The sequence below is a fragment of the Gossypium arboreum genome, chromosome 6 (assembly GCF_025698485.1).
Source record: "Gossypium arboreum isolate Shixiya-1 chromosome 6, ASM2569848v2, whole genome shotgun sequence".
Classification (NCBI taxonomy): Eukaryota; Viridiplantae; Streptophyta; class Magnoliopsida; order Malvales; family Malvaceae; genus Gossypium; species Gossypium arboreum.
The window spans coordinates 96,323,199-96,340,986 of NC_069075.1; positions in this window are offsets into that span (position 1 = coordinate 96,323,199).

The window sequence follows — 17,788 nt, forward strand, 5'->3', positions numbered from 1 at the left end:
CAACAACCCAAATCGCATCCTTCTTACTTGATGACAATGGCGGTCAGGACACAAAGTCCATTGTGACTCGATCCCATTTCCACTCGGGTATCATAATCGGTGAAGTAATCCTCAAGGCACTTGATGTTCCGCTTTCACTTGTTGACATATTAAACATCTCAAACAAAGTCGGAGATGTCTCGTTTCATACCATGCCACCAAAACCGACGTTTCAAATCGTTGTACATCTTCGTACTCCCGGGTGGATTGCCATTCGGCTACAATGGGCTTCGTTCGTAATTATCGAAATAAGTTCGAATTCCTTGGAACACACAGACGACTTCGAACCTCAAACAATCGTCATCATCAATTTGAAACTCCGATTCCTTGTTTGGAACACACTCGGCCCGCTTTGCAACCAACTCATCGTCAACTTTTCGAGCTTCACGAATTTGATGAGTCAACAATGGTTTGGCCTTTAATTGGCTACTAACACATTTTCGGGTAGAATAGACAAGTGTACATTCATCGTCAGAGTAAAGCAAAAGTGATTTCGGCTTAAGGCGTCCGCAACCACATTAGCCTTTCCCGGTGATAATCAATGACAAGCTCATAATCTTTTAACAACTCGAGCCAACGTCTTTGTCGCAGATTTAAGTCTCTTTGAGTCATCAAATATTTGAGACTTTTGTGATCCGAATACACATGGCACTTCTCACCAAATAAGTAATGTCGCCATATCTTTAAGGCGAATACGATGGCGACCAATTCGAGATCATGGGTCGGATAATTTTTCTCATGTGGCTTTAATTGTCTCGACGATAGGCCACAACTCGACCTTCTTGCATCAATACGCAACCTAACCCAAGTAGGGAGGCGTCACTATAGATGACAAACTTTTGCCGATTCGGCCGCACTAATCTTGGAGCTTCATCAAATGAGTTTTCAATTGATCGAAACTTTTTGACACTTTTCCGTCCATTCAAACTTGACATCTTTCTGAAGCAGTTTCGTCATGGGTGTGGCTATCATCGAGAATCCTTTTACAAACCGTGGGTAGTAACCGGTAAATCCCAAAAAGCTCCGAACCTCAGTAATATTTCTTGGAGGCTTCCAGTTAAGTATGGCTGAAATTTTGCTCGGGTCGACTCGAATACCCGATGCAGATACCACATGACCCAAGAAGCTAACCTCTCTTAACCAGAACTCACACTTGCTGAACTTAGCATATAACTGCCTATCCTGTAATATTTGTAACACTAATCTCAAGTGCTCCGCATGTTCGGTCTCATCTCTTGAATAGACCAGGATGTCGTCAATGAACACAACTACGAACCGATCCAAATATGGTCTAAAAATCCGATTCATCAAATCCATAAATACCATAGGGCATTAGTGAGCCCAAACGGCATCACTAAGAACTCAGAGTGACCATATCTCATTCGAAGGCGTTTTGGGTATATCCGAATCTCGGATTCAAGAATCGATAATAGCCCGATCTCAAATCTATTTTTGAGAACACTGAGGCTCCTTTCAGTTGATCGAACAAATCACCGATACGTGATAACGGATATTTGTTCTTTATTGTCACTTTATTGTCGACGATAGTCGATGCATAACCTCATGGTTTCGTCCTTCTTTTTCACAAACAACACTGGTGCACCCCAAGGTGAAAAACTCGGGCGAGCAAAACCTCTATCCACCAACTCTTGCAACTGAGCTTTCAACTCCTTTAATTCCGTTGGTGCCATACGACACGGAGCTATCGAAATCGGTGTGGTCCTGTACAAGCTCAATACCAAACTCTATCTCCGAACAGTGGCAAACCCAGTAATTCTTGGGAAAAACATCCGGTATTCACAAACCACCAGTCAGATTCGGGTTTTATTTCTAGCTCCTTATCATCAATTACATACGCAAGGTATGCTTCGCACCCTTTCTTACATACTTACGGGCCAACATTGATGATATTACGGTGGCAACCCTTCAAGTCCGTAGACTCAACTCGGATCATTTCGTTATTTGCGCACCTCAAATCAATAGTCTTGCTTTTGCAATTCACAACCGCATCATGCACGGTCAACCAATCCAACCCAAGAATAACATCAAATTCATCGAACGGCAAAAGCATCAAGTCCACCGGAAAACAGAACCTCGAATTACTAGGGGCATTTCTTACACACTTTGTCGACCAAAGACGTAACGACCCAAGGGATTTGACACCGAATTACGAACTCGAGAGACTCAATAGGTAAAGTCTTCTTTGGATGCTAAGGTTTCGCATATATAAGAGTGAGTAGAACCAGGTCAATTAAAGCAATCACATTAGTATCAAAGAGAGTGAAAGTATCGGTAATAACATCCGCAAGGAAGCATCCTCACGCGGCGATGGCATAAGCCCTAGCAGAGAGCCGAGCCTCGGATCCGGTCGTAGCATCTCTAGATCCTCTCGACCACCACTAGCATTGCCCGTATTTCCGGATGGTCTACCTCGGCGGTGGTAGCACCCAGCTTCCCACTCGATTTGTATTCGCTCAGCAACCTCGGGCAATCTTTAATAAAGTGGTCGACCGATCCGCACTTGTAACAGAGCGGTCATGGAACCTACAGACTTCCGAATGCCATTTGCCACAATGTCGACACTCGCTCGTCTCGACGTTCATTCCCAACACTGGCGAATCAAGTGCCTCGTGTACCCATTGTGGGGTCGATCACGATCTCGTCTAAAAGGCCTGAAGTGCCTCTAGACCGCCCACATCATCTCTAAATTTCTTCGATGCATGTTGAAGAGACTTTCCGAGGATCTTTTACGAAACTCTCCGGTTCCCACATCAACTTTTTGTTTTTCTTTTTAAGCTCTTGGCTTTACAAGCTCGCTCGACAAGTACTACGAACTCTCGTATTTCAAGAATGCCAACGAACATTTTATGTCTTCATTCAGCCCATCCTCAAGCGTTTACACATGATGACCTCGGACGAAACACATTCCGAGCATATCTACTAAGTCTAACAAATTTTCGCTCAGAATCGAGAATCGACATAGAACCTTGCTTAAGCTCAAGAAATTCCTTCCGCTTTTGATCAACAAATCTCGATCGATATACTTTTTCCGAAACTCGGTTTGGAAAAATTCCCAAGTTACTTGCTCTCGGGCACAATGAAGTCGAGTGCTCCACCAATAGTAGGCGTAATCACGTAGCAAGGAGATAGCACACTTTAGGCATTCATCGGTGTACAAGATAGCTCATCGAAAATCGGATAGTGTTGTCCAACCAAAATTCAGCTTGCTCGGCATCGTCGTTATCCGTAGCTTTAAATTCAGTAGCCCCATGTTTTCGATTCATCAACTGGGGCTTATTCGACCTTATTTGGTCGATTCTCGGAGGCATTGTAGGTGCGGGGTTGTATTAGTCGGGAATGGAGGTTGTGGAACAGCCGTATTAGTTCGAATGTATTGGTTGAACCAATCATTCATCACGCTATAAAAGGCTTGCCTAGCCTCATCATTCGAATTGCTAGCAATAGGTTGAGAGTCCGTCGGCGCTGTCCCTTGTGCGGGAGCAGGCGCCACACTCTCCACATCATCGGCTATCGCTCGGTTGGGATCGGGATCCATTACTATAAATAAACACAAATTCAAATGTCAGAAATCACCACAATATCAAATAATCACATAAAATGGCATGTATAGCTAGACCCAAACGCATTACGGTAGTCCTAGAATCGACTAAACCGTACCTCTGATACCAATAAAATTGTAACACCCCGTACCTGAGTCCGTTACCGGAGTCGAACACAAGGTGCACACAAACTTGACTTAATCATTTCCACTGTCCATTTAAAAATTTCCAGACAAGCTGGTTACTGTGTCACTGTCGCCTTAAAAATCATATCTTGAGTTTCAAACCTCGAAAATCAGTTTCGTAATTTTTCCCTGAAACTAGACTCATATGTCCATCTACAGATTTTTTTCTAGAATTTTTGGTCGGGCTAATTAGTACAGTTTATTAGTTAAAGTCTCCCCTATTCCAGGGTTCGACTACACTGACCTTTATGCATTACGAATTGGATATCTTCCTATACAGGTCTTCAATACTGTTGCCGTTTGTTTCTATAGAAACTAGACTCAGAGAGGAACCTATACATATATTGCATAACTCCTAATTATCTCTGGTTAATTTACAATGAATTTCCCAATTCGGAACAGGGGATCCAGAAACCGTTCTGGCCCTGTTTCACGAGAACTTTAATATCTCTTAACATATAACTCATATGACCGTTTTGTTTCTTCCATATGAAAGTAGATTCATCAAGGTTCATTTACATATTTTATTCACTATTTAATACCATTCCTACTATTTTTAGTGATTTTTCACATCCACGTCACTGCTGCTGTCAGCATCTGCCTTTAAGGTAGGCTTTACCTATTTCATGATTTCCATGATTCAATTGGCCCTTTTTGCATACATAGCACAAAGTGTGATCATGATTAACCATTCCAATGGCTAATCGTTCAAAACAATTCCATACCTCATAATGATCAACATACAAACGATTATAGTACTATGCTAAAAACGTATATAAGCCATTTTCGCATGGCTATCCAAGTTTACACAAAACCGAAAGGTACATGACCTACAACAAAAGGGTAGTCCTATACATGCCATTTCAAAGTTCAACCAAAATTGTACCAAAATGGGGCTTTGATAGTGTGGATGACTTCGACTTCGATGATCCCGAATCCGATAGCTAACGAGCGAAACCTATAAAACAGAGAGCCAAAGCAATGGGGTAAGCATTTTAATGCTTAGTAAGTCTCAAGCAATGAAATCAGCTTTGACTAAAGTATTACATTCACATAGCTAAATGAATCACTCTATTAATACACATTCTCATAATCATACTTACTTCACATTACCGACCCTTATGTTCATACACAAAGAACAACTTAGCCAAAGGCGGTAGCTCGTTTATCAACCGAGCGAATACTCACTTGTAAGGACTCAACTAATTCAAGCACATACGAACATACCTCATTGCTGGAATTTTCACAAGTGTATAAACTGAAATTTTACAGCAAGATTGCTCATTTCGAGTCACGCACCTTCGGATTTAACCGGATACAACCACAAGCACAATTGCCTTGGTCTTAACCTTGATTTGGTAACTTGCACCATTGCCTTGGTCTTAGCTCGGATATAACAACTCGCACGAATGCCTTGGTCTTAGCCGGACATAATCACTAGCATAAATGCCTTCGGACTTAGCCCAGATATCATTCAAATGCTCATGTACACATATATCAATAATCACGACACATCCATATTTCATTTTCGTTACTAAGGCTCAAACACAAAATATTTATCAAACCTTTACAATTTCGGCTCAATAGCCACACACAAGGAGCATGATTTCAATATAATTCAAGTAGGGTCATTACTCGAAGACTTACCTCGGATGTTGTCGAACGATTTCGACGGCTATTCAACTACTTTTTCCTTCCCTTTATCGAATTTAGCTCCCCTTTGCTCTTGAGCTTAATTTAACAAATAAATTGATTTAATCATTTGAGCATCGAAAGAGGAATTCAAGGTACTTAGCCCACATATTTTCATTAGCCATTAAAGTCACGTAGGTACGGAAATCATGAATCAACTCAACACATTAGTTAGTACTCTCCTTAGTCAATTTTCTAAGCCAAGAATAGGCATCAATATGTTTGCCTCTAACCGAATGCATGCACACCAATTCCCCTCATGTGGCGAATATGCATGTCCATGTTGAGGCCAATTATACACTTAATACCACACACAAAAAAAACAGCATACATTCTACTAACTAATGCATTCCATATTTTAACTCAATACACATCTATCATTTCCTTCATAACCAAACATCATCATAAGTAAGTATATACCTTGAGATAGTATATATGTCATACCAATACATCATGTGCAAACATATATACATATATATATGCTAGAGCCGAATCTCAAGTTGATTATAATTAAACATGAACATAAATCCAAAACACAAATCTTACTTTCCATGCAATGAGCATAAATCATACTTATGAATGTACCATGGCGAATACATCACAACACCATAATTTTGGTCATGATTAAACAAAGAACTTAATGTCTTACTCAAAAATACTAAAAAGAAAGTCCAAGAGCCATCAATCCACCATCACATATATCATTAGCAAGCTTCATATTTAACATGCAATGGCATTAACACAAAATCCACCTTGGCCAAATACCATCCCCATGATATAACAAAGATTTGAACCATGGGCTAATAAGAACATCAAGTTAGCAACCAAAAACATGCATGAATCTCATGGCACAACATCAAACATACCTTAATCTAGACACTAGTATGGCCAAGCCTCCTCCTAATCCTCTTCCAAACCAAGCATGAAGCAAAATTTCTTCCTTCTTCTTTAGTATTTTCGGCCAAAAAGAATGAGAAAAGATGAACAATTTTTTTTTCTTTGCTTTTCTTCAACTCACGGCAAAGGGGGGGTTTCACTCACACACATTTTTTTTTCATTGTTTATTACCCATACTTATTTGTTTATTTCTTTTCTCCCATGATGTACCAACATAACATGTCTAGGACATGTTTTGCCCATGATTCCTTGTCATGGCGGCCACTAGAACTTGGGGGAAATTTGACATGCAAGTCCTCCCCTTTGACTACATGCACTATTAGGTCCTTATAGATTAGCCTATCACTTTTCAAAAGTGTCACACAAGTCCTACTAACTGAATTCACATGCAATCGGCTAAATCGAAGCTTGAAATTTTCACACATTCATAATTACATATTCTAGACAATAAATATTACGTTCAAACATTTCGGTGACTCGGTTTAGCGGTCCCGAAACCACTTCCCGACTAGGGTCAATTTTGGGCTGTCACACCCCTTACCTATTTTCGACATCAGAACAAGGTATGAGGCATTACCGGACATAAAAACATGCAATCGTATAAAATCGGGTCATGAATTTGCGTTCAAATTTAAAACTTTTCACATTTCATCTTAAAGTCTCTAATATGGGCCTACGAAGCCCAAATCATGCTTTGGGAATGGTTCACCACCAAACCGAGAACTTTAGAAAACTTTGAAAAATTTTATGAAAAACAGGGGCACACTCCCATATGATATTAGGACACAATCGTATCACTCGCATGGTCATGTCCCTAGCCCCTGCATTAATCTGACTTGTCGTTGCGTACAAATTTACGTCACAAATAGATGTCACCACTCATTCATCCACATATGTAAGCATACACATCCTTGAAATGCAGCATCATGGACTTATAATATAGCTAATATACCAACATCAAATGGCGTTACACAACAATGAACTTTAAAATAGCACACATGTAAAAATAACCAAGTCCCCTATACATGCCATGACCTTAAGTATAAGAATCATCAATACCCAATTTGTTAGTTTGATAGTGTGATAGGTTCTCCGGTGACTTCCAACCTGAGCTAACCTGAGAACATTATAAACATAGAAAAAAAAAACAGAATAAGCTATATAGCTTAGTAAGTTGGTATGTAAATAATAAGAAATTTATTAACATGCTTTTACCAATTCTCACAATATGTTCTCAAGATAATACAATCGTAATTGCACATAGTTCCACTATTTACTCTTGTTCATCTCAAGCTATCTACTCGAGTCACAGTCACTAAATTATTTATATCATGAGTTACCGAACTCCAAATTAAGATCCGCTAATTTTCCCTGAAACTAGACTCTCATATATTACCATAAAATATTCAGAATTTTTGGTCTAGCCAAAAAGTACAATTTATTCTTTAAAGTCTCTCTTGTTCTGTTGTTTGACAATTTCAACCCTTCTTCACTAGAAATTAATTATCTCATCGTATGGGATTCGGATAATGTTCCCGTTTATTTCTTTTGAAAATAGACTCAATAAGGAATTTATAAAATATAAACTCTAACCAAAAATTATTTTTATAAAATTTTTAATGATTTTCCAAAGTCAAAACAGGGATTTCATAATCATTCTGACCCTGTCTCACAACAATTCAAATATATTTTAATATGAAATTCTTTTGCTTACACCATTTCTTTTATGTGAAAATGGACCCAATAAGATTTAATTTCATATCTTATTCAACCTCTAATTTGATTTCCACCTCTTTTGATGATTTTTCAGTCACACAACTGCTACTGTCCAAAATTGTTTTATTGCTAATTTTACTCTCTCACGTTTTCTTTGTATTAACTTTCATTCAACATTCACATAGATTTCGTACATGCTTGTATCGCTTAAATCAGTTATACTTTCATTTTTCATCTTGGCTATGTCAGTTGATACACTTAAACCTCAATGAAAACACATTATTTCAATTCAACATCAAATAATATTATTGGTTCATAATTCTTTCACATTTAATCATCACATAGTCATATTCGTTTACACTTAGTCATTTCCTGTTGAACACATCGGAATAATAACGGGTACACGGTGGCCTTCACATAATACCACCCTTGTAGCGAAAGCTATTTTATTCACAAAGTGGCCTTCACATAGTACCACACTTGTGTCCAAAGGTATTTTATTCCTAAGGTTCAACCGAGAAATTTCTCACTTAGCACCATGTCATGGACTTATTTCACTTAGATGCCATGGACTTATTTCACTTAGCACATTGCCATGGACTTATTTCACTTAGATGCCACGGTCTTGTTTCACTTAGCACAATGCCATATCCTAGATATGGTCTTACATGTGAATCACTTATTTCACTTAGCATATTGCCATGGTCTAACCATGGTCTTTTACTGCAAATTCATACTACACTACGGAACGATTGTGATCGATCCTGGGTTTTTACTCATTTCGAATGTTTACTTTAGTTTTCACAATTTAATAAAATATATAATAATATTCATAATTAACACAAATCAATAACGTTTATTAACATACGAACTTACCTCGACATAAAATGGTGAAAAGGACCAAATCATCCAATACTCGTTTTCCCCTTGTTTTAAGTCCGAACTTCGTTTTTCTTGATCTATAATGTCATATTCAACTTATTAAATTATTATACTATTCAAATCAGTCCAAAAATAATATTATGGCAAAATTACATTTTTCTATTTTTCTCAATACCCAAGCCTAGCTGATTCATATTCCCTCTTATAGAAGCCCACATTTTTCACTAAATCACATTTTCTACACATGTTTTACAACTTTTACAAATAGGTCCTTTTATGAAATTTCATCAAAAATCACTTAGTAAAAGTTGATTATCACACTCTAAACTTTCATATTCTTCCATAAAACATCAAAACACATGTATGTCATCCATGGGTAAATTTTTAAACACAAACCCTAGCTCAAAATAATGGTAGAAATGGCTAAACCGAGTTAAGAGGATTTCAAAAATGTAAAAATCATTAAAAACGGGGCTAGAACGGGCTTACAATCGAGCTTGGAAGCTTGAAAAACCCTAGCCATGGTTTCCCCTTGTGAAATTTGGCCATGGGGTTGAAGATGGGCAAAAATTGGCTTTTAATTTTGTTTTTAATTCATTTTAATTACTAAATGACCAAAATGCCCCTAACTTAAAAATATTCTATTTCATCTATTTCATGTCCTTTTTTGTCCAACAAGTTAACCAATGGTCTAATTGCCATTTAAGGACCTCCAATTTAAAATTCCATAACAATTGGACACCTCTAACTTGTAGAACTCAACTTTTGTACTTTTTACAATTTAGTCCTTTTGACTAAATTGAGTGCCAACGTCGAAATTTTTGAACGAAAATTTCACGAAATCATTTCGTGAAACTATAGACCATAGAAATATAATAAAAATAAATTTTTTCCTCGTCAGATTTGTGGTCCTGAAACCACTATTCTGACTAGGCCCAAAATCGGGCTGTTACACTTTGTACCAATTCAACATGCATACCACATCTCAAAATCAATCAATTGGCACTCAAAATACCAAATACAAAATTAAGGCATTCACCAAGCATCTATACATGACATACCAAAAAGGATCATTTATACATGTTTATATAACCAAGTATATTAAAATAAGCCAAATCACATGGCTAAACACAAATGTTTACATACCATCATTTACCAAATCAAGCCATATTAAATGACTATTTACATAACCAAAACATATAGGCTTTCATTAGCCAAAGACTTATACATGCCATATAACCAAAATACATTAAGTCCAAAAGTACTAAAACAACTGCTGGATAGTGTGATGAGATCTCCGACAACTTCCAATTCGAGTAGCTTCAAAATCACTATAAAACACAAAAAAATAAACAAAATATGCTATTAAGCTTAGTAAGCTCGTATGGCTAAAGAGTACATCTTACCGTTCATTCATAATTTAAGTAAATAAACATAGCATAATGCAACTCAATTTGAATCCAAAAGCCTAATACATATTAAATCAAAAGGTTAGACATGAATTCACAAATCTCATAGATTCAATGCTTATACAATTCATGATCATACATGTACTGGTACATATCAATCTCTTCCTCTTTCACTCGTTGAACCATTTGGAATAATATTGGATACTTAGGAATCTCGCACACTAAGTGGCAATACATGGTCAAAACCATCTCAATCTCATATCTCATATAAATGTTCACTCTCGAGCTATCACTGGGTCTGCTCACACAAGATGACGATCAAGACGTAACTACACAGTGTTGCTCACACAAGCTGACAAGTAACCGTAACACATGCCGGAAAACTCAACCACCAGTAGAACGTACAAGACCAGCAGCCAAAACACGATAATCCCTAATGACTGGTCATTTGTATCCTATCTATTCCTAAGGTTCAACCGGGAATTATACATTGTCGATAACTCGTCGAAAATTTTCATGGTGTCTTATCATCTAAATTATAATAATTAAGCATTCAAACACATGTAACACCCCTAACCCGTATCCATCACCGAATAGGGTTTTCAGAGGATTACTAAACTTTTCAAAACATTTACAAATAATTCATAACAGTTACTATTCATTTACAGAGATTATTCATAACGTCCCTTAAGTGGACCCTCGAGGCCTAACATGAGCATTAGAATTGAGTTGGGACTTAATCGAAAAATCTAAGAATTTTTTGTAAAATTCCAAAAGTTTTCCAAGGTGCAGGGCTCACACACCCTTGTGCTTCAAGGGACACGCCCATGTGACCCTAGGACACGCCTGTGCTATAGGCTGTGTTCGAAATCATGTAGCTCTCTAACTTGTGCCACACAGCTAGCCACACACCTGTGTGTTAGACCATGTGGTTAGTTAAATTTTTTAAAATTAAGTGCAAGTTTCACATGGCCAAGACACAAGTTCATGTTCTAGGCCGTTTAGCACACATGGCTGAGACACACGCCCGTGTCTCTACCCGTGTGCTCAATTCTGAGCATTCTGTTTCTCGAATTTAAGATGCAGGGGACACATAGCCAAAACACATGCCTATGTGCCAGGCCGTGTGTCACACACGGTCAAGACACATGCCCATGTGTCTACCCTGTGTGTACAAAATAAAGCTATTTTCTAGCTTTATTTCTCACCCAAACTTTGCCAATGACCTACACCAAAACTTTCATTCATATACCAACCAATTCAAGCATCATAACCAAGTTAATTTTATTAATTTAACATGATATATTATTACATGCATTCATGCTTTTAATCTTACTTTTTATAAGCATACTTGTTTAACCTCTCTCAATCAATCAATAATAAACACTTATGTTATCACCATAAAATAATCTTAATATATGTATATACCAAAACATAATCATCAATAGTCATTCCAATGGCTAGATTATGATAATCATTTACATTTACATGCCAATATGGCCAATATAACCTATACATGCTATTTAAAAGTTATTATCATCAATAGCCCATTTGAATAATTATCAACCAGGTTTAAAGTTATTAAATTAAAATAATCCTGAAAAGAAATAAAAGGAAAGTTAAAATGGCCTTATTACAACCCAAAAATAAATAATAATTAAAGGAAATTTAATGAAAACCAATGCTTATTTAAAAGTCCAAAGGCGATCACCGTGGCTACTCTGAATCCCTCCGCCCAAGTCCCCACATCAAGGCTCACCGCAAGGTTAAGGAAAGGGGTGAGTTTGGAAACTCGATGTGCAACAAGCCCTTTCGAGCCCAAAATAATAATGGCCTATTGGGCCTAAGCCCAAATCCAAACTCAACATGTACTGGGCCATAGCCCTTTTCATATTTCATATTTCATAACACTGGGCCGAAGCCTTTTCATATTTCATATTACTGGGTCGAAGCCTTTACTGTAAACGGTATGGCCCATAGGCCCATTTCAATATCACATGTAATGTCAATGAGAGAATGCAAGCCCATTTGGGGAGACTACTCAACCCACCATCCACTACTCTTCACCCGTACCAACCAACACACCATGTGGGAATTAACTCGACCCACCCCGCCATAACTCTCCACTGGCAGCATAGCTACTTTATCATATAACTGGAGGCCTAGCCTCTTTTAATAACTGGGGCGAAAGCCCTTTTAATAACTGGGGCATAAGCCCTTTAATAACTGGGGCATAAGCCCTTTTGCACTTCCTCCATCCATATAAACCCAACCCAATGCATTTATGAATACACCATGTGCATATCATACATATCATGTGCATATCTTACATGTCATGTGCATATCATACATACCATGTTTATCAAAATCTCATGTATTAAATTCATATTTAAACCCTAGGGGTATAATGGTCATTTTTACCTAAGGGCAAAACGGTCATTTTCATATTATAAGGGTAATTCTGTAATTTTTACCGAAAATTAGGGTTTCCATGTTCATTAACAGTTACTAACAATTCATGGGTGCAAACAGTGATTCTGGCCCATGTTTAGCGAAATCGAGTTATTGGGCCTAAAAACCCCTAATGGCCTTACTTAGCTGATTTTGTCATCTAGGCCTATTCAGCCTATATTCCATAACGGTTTTATCAGTCTCGATGCGCAATTTAACAAGTTTCCATATTCTACCAATTTTACTCAAATGGGCTCGAATGCCCATTGGGCCCTGTTTCAGCCCCTCGAGGCCCAACTTACCGTGAATGCCAAAAATCACACTCTTACCTTTTCCAACCTTCCCGATCATCATCTCAACAAATCTAACTGACTAATAAGCGTTCGCTTGCTGACAAGTCCTTGAAATGCCAGAGTTTTGGCATTTCGGCTTTTCAGCATTTATCGCTTTAAGCTATGAAAAAGGGTTCGTTACACACCTGTTTGCGATATTCCTCGTCAAGATCTCCTATGTAATTTCTCCTATAATCAACCGTTAATAGATCAGCTCACAATAATTGAACCAAATCAAGAACCCTCTAATATTAATACTTACACATTCGGCCACCATCCATAATGGCCTTAGGAACCTTACCTTTGCCGAGATTTATGACGAGATCTAGCTACTCCGGTGATCCAAGCTAATCCAAGTCGACACTACGCCTTGCTACTCCTCCACTATAGAAACGATAAAAATATTAAAAGAAGAACCCTATAAGGCCTATACCCATATTCGGCCACTTCCCTAAACTAGAGGGGTTTCAGCTTTTGGCCACTAGATACTCTAGGAATCGTTTAGAGTTCGAGCACTTACCACAGTCTTTCTCCTCTTGAATCCGTTATGCCTAAAAGATGAGGGAATTGAACACCAACAAGTGAAAAGGAAATAGAGAGTTGCTGGTCAACAAAGATTCGGCACCCCCACTAGCTTCACTGATTTCGGCTTTTACGTCACTGAAGAAAAAGTGGTTATGGACCAAAAAGGGTGTTGACAAAAGAGTTGAAAGGCTTTTTAAAATAACAAGAATCGGCTAAAAAGAAAAAGAACAAGTGTATACCTTTATAAAGAAATCGACTTCCTTTGACTCATTCGGGATTTGGCTTGTTGCTATTCGGTTAGCAATGAAAAGAATGATAGGTTCGACTTTTACTATAAATGAAAGAGAGGAAGAATGAGAGGTAGAGAGTTTGTGGAAGAAATAATGGAAGAGAAAAGAAAGGGATTAGCTTAAGAACAATTGGCAAGAGGAGAAAGAAAAGAGAAGAGGGGAAGAGATGAGAGAAGGAAAGAATATAATAATAAAAAATGAGAGAATTGTTCAGCTTTTAGGAAAAAAATAGAAAAGAATATGAGCAAAAAGAGATAAGATAAGATTAGAATAAAATAAAATCCTTTTCCAATTTTAATTCCTTCCTTCTCCTTAATTCATGGCCAAAATCAAAGTTTGAATTTAATTCAAACTCTCCTTTGATGAGCGAGAGTCCACCACTCACCGACTCCTCCTGCAATCTGGTACCGTTTCAATCCCATACGGTCCTTCCCACGCGCGTTTAGCAAAAAGAAACACCCTTTTGCGCATAACGCTGTTCGAACTAGGGACCTCCAGGTTACCCAGCACGCTACTGGCCATTGGGACGCACATTTGTTTTCAATAATATACCATCACATTTTATCTTAAAGGTTACCTGCTGAAGTCCCGTTCATTTTAAAAATATAACATTAAAACATACCTTCACCGAACTCGAACCCCGGACCTCCGTCGCCTTGCGCCCATGCCCGTCTTCTTGGCCTTTGCACGAGCTTCCTTCCTTGCTAATATATGGTCACAATAAATTATAAACCTTACCTGCTTAAGTTCTGGCCCACTTTAAAAATCAAACTGGATTTGCTCGCGTACAGAATCGAACCTGTGCCCTCTCCATATGTCTAGCACGCTGCTGCCACTGCTCCACAGGCGCTCTTTATATTAAATTATACCCGCAACTCCTCTTAACCCTTATTCTAGCCACGATCTGCATGGGCGTTACAGATTATATTAGGATCCCAGACTCAAAGTCCAACTCTTCTAGGCCCAATTTTTGGGGCGTTACAGATTATATCAGGATTACCTGTCCAGGCTAAATCCTATCTATAATGAATACTCGTCCGAGCTAAATCCCATCAGCAACAAATGCAGGATCTCATTCATTTTGGGGAATTACATTTATCCATCGATTTTCATTTATTCAAATGGGATTTAACATTTTCAAGCATTTCCTGACATGTGATTATTTCATACATCTATAAAATTCATATAATTTAAATAAACGCATTCCACATTCATTCCAAGCATTAAAGTAACATTTTTCTCGTTTATCCTTTATCGGGCATTATCATTGATTGGGCTTTATCAGATATGTTTTTAATGTTATATATATATGATATTTATATAAATTACATGCAAAAAATATAATTCAAGCATATAACTATTCAATTAGTTACACAAACTTACCTCGACAAATGTTCGTGTACGTAAAATCTACTAATATGATATTTTTCTTTTTTCCTTGTTCTAGCTCCGAATTTGATCTATCCAGATCTATACGAGTAAATTTAACATCAATTCAATACAATTTAAACACAATTCAATCCAATTTACATCTTAGGAAAAATTACCATTTTGCCCCTAAACTTTTAATTAATTACGATTTCGTCCCTAGGCTCGGAAAATGAAATTCATGCAATTTTCTTATTATTCCAAGCCTAACCAAAATTTTAATATAAAATTTACAGCACATGTATTCTATAAAATTTAGAATTTTCTTCAATTTTCACAACTTTTCAATTTAGTCCCTAAATCATGTTTTCATCAGAATTCACTTTGTAAAAGTTGTTTTTCTATCAACAACCTTTCATTTTCTACCATAAATTTCAAATTTTCATCATATTCATCCATGAAATAAATTTTATACTTTGATAACTTTTCAAATTAATTCCCCAAATAGATAGATTAAATTATCCCAGTTTCAAAAATATAAAAATTACTAAAAACGTGGCTTGAATACATACCTAATTTGGCCAAGAAAGCTTGTTTTCTCTTTCCTAGGGTTTCCATGGAATATTTGGGGAAGAAAATGATTTTTATTTCTATTTAATTATTTATCATCTTTTAATTTTATCGCTTTCCAATTTAGTCCTTAGCCTTTTTTAATTTTTCCATGGATGAATCATCAAAAATATCTACTAACTTTTCCTTAATGGTCTAATTACCATATAAGGACCTTAAGTTTTGAATTCCATAGCTATTTGATCCTTCTAGCTACTAGAATGCAACTTTTGCATTTAACGCAATTTGGTCCTTTATCAAATTAAACATGTAATCGTTAAAATTTCTTTACGAAATTTTCACACAATATTATTATCATACTGTAGATCATAAAATAATATTAAAATAATTTTTCTTTCTGGACTTGGATCTGTGGTCCCGAAACCACTGTTTCGATTTTATCAAAAATGGGCTATTACAACACATATAATTTAATGCTTATTAAACATATGAACTTACCTCGGTCACAAAAATGATGAAATAAGATTAACTAATCCAATACTTTATCTTTCCCTTGATCTAATTCCGTACGAGGCTTAACTTGATATGCACCAGAAATGTTGGCCGAATATTTCAAACCCTAACCATGGTTTCTCAACCTTCAAATTCAGTGGTGTTTTCTTTTGAGAAGATGATACCTTAATTTTACTTATTTTAATTTTAAGTTATTTGGCTATTTACTAATTTAACCTTAACATATAACCTTTATAATTTCATTTTAATGGTCATAAAAGTCCACTCATAATAACAATGGTAAAATTACCACATAATTTCCCTAAATACTTAATTTCATAGCCATTTAGTACTTTTAACATATAGAACTCTAATTTTGCACCTTTTTCAATTTAGTCCTTTTTACTAAATTAAGCCTGCAAACATTGAAATTTCTTAATGAAATTTTCATATGACTCTATTAACATGCTATAAACCTTAAAATAATAATAAAATAAATATTTCTACATCGACTTTGTGGTCTCGAAACCACTATTTTGATTTTTACTAAAAATGACTATTACACACACGCCCGTGCCTATGGCCTTGTGTCACACACAACTGAGACACATGCTCGTGTGGGCAAAATAAGGCCATTTCCAAGCCTTATTTCTCACCCAACCTGAAATCATCATATCCAACCAATTTTTGTACCATTACAAGTCATAATAGAACATTCAATTCAAGCCAATTACAAGTTCAATACATGTCAAAACATCCCATTTAACCAAATATTTGATCTTACCTAATTGTCCATATAAACATATGAGTATACTTTACCCATTCATGTAACCATTAATATATTTATGTATCTTCCATCATTCAACCATTCAATACACATACCAAGTATGATAAGGCCTTATATAACTACATCAAAATATGATTAACACTAGCCATTCTAATGGCTAGTTATAACTAAAACATTTTATCATTATGCCTATTTGGCTTATACATGCCATTATACCAATACCAAAAAATTTCTTGTTTTATATACTAAGAAATCCGAGGGATAGTGTGATGTGTTTCCGACCAGTTCCAACTTCACAAGCTTCTGAGCACTATAAAACAGAGAAAGTAAAACAAAGTAAGCATATTATACTTAGTAAGTTCGTATAACAAGAATTTAACTTACCAATCATTTTCATTTAAAGTAAGCATACAAACATATATCCAAAACATTGTGGCCAATTGCCTAGACACATGCTCTCATCAAACAAGTTAGTCATGAAATTTACATGAATATCAAGAAAACAAAGATGAGCTCATCATGCAACCATTTCCTGGTACTTCAAGGAATATTTAAGATAAAATTCATTTAATTCTCATATTTTCTTACATCAC